Source organism: Branchiostoma belcheri, unplaced genomic scaffold (assembly GCF_001625305.1).
Source record: "Branchiostoma belcheri isolate BF01 breed outbred unplaced genomic scaffold, Haploidv18h27 scaffold3, whole genome shotgun sequence".
NCBI lineage: Eukaryota > Metazoa > Chordata > Leptocardii > Amphioxiformes > Branchiostomatidae > Branchiostoma > Branchiostoma belcheri.
In genome coordinates, this window is record NW_017803909.1 from 8,807,077 (window position 1) to 8,807,816 (window position 740).

The window sequence follows — 740 nt, forward strand, 5'->3', positions numbered from 1 at the left end:
CGTTGTTGGAGGAAAATAACCTTTTTAGAAAAGAATAACAAATTCTCCTCCTCCTGGTTTCAAAAGTGTCAATATAGTGACAGACAAACATAAAGTTTTGCTATAAAGTGAAGTGGTTTTCCCATAAGGCTGGCATTGAAACGTTGGGGGGGGGGGGTAAAGCTATCTAGAGACTGTTGTCCAACCAGCTTTTGGCTTTTGTATGCACGTAAGTAGGCCAGAGGTCACTGAAACTGAGGTCGTTTGTCTGTCTGAAGCAAGTGTATGTGTATCACGAAGAACTCAACTCAGAGCAGCTTTATAAGCGTAACTTTTTATGTTGCTGCACCACCAACTGACCATAATGATGGTAAACTGCGATGCTTAGAAGCCACGTGAAGTACAAATTTACACAAATGAAATAAAAAGCGCAAAACACATACGTGTATTTGTAGTATTAGACTGTTTTTTTTAAACGCATGACATACATGATTAAAAGTCATGGCGTGCTTGAGGCTGAGTTGTAGATTCTTCAGTTTGAGTATCTAAAATCAACGCATCATGTAGTTTTTTTTTCATTTCTGGAAGAAAGTTGTATTTCAGTGCATTTGTGAGTTGAAATTAAAGAAGAATCAGGCAGGACGTGCGAACCAGATATACAAATTTGTGGGCGTGTCTTTTGCTACTGACAAGCCCCAAAGGATCCATGGGAGATAATAGCCCCTATACTCGTATATATAGGCTGGTGTGTAGGGAATCGA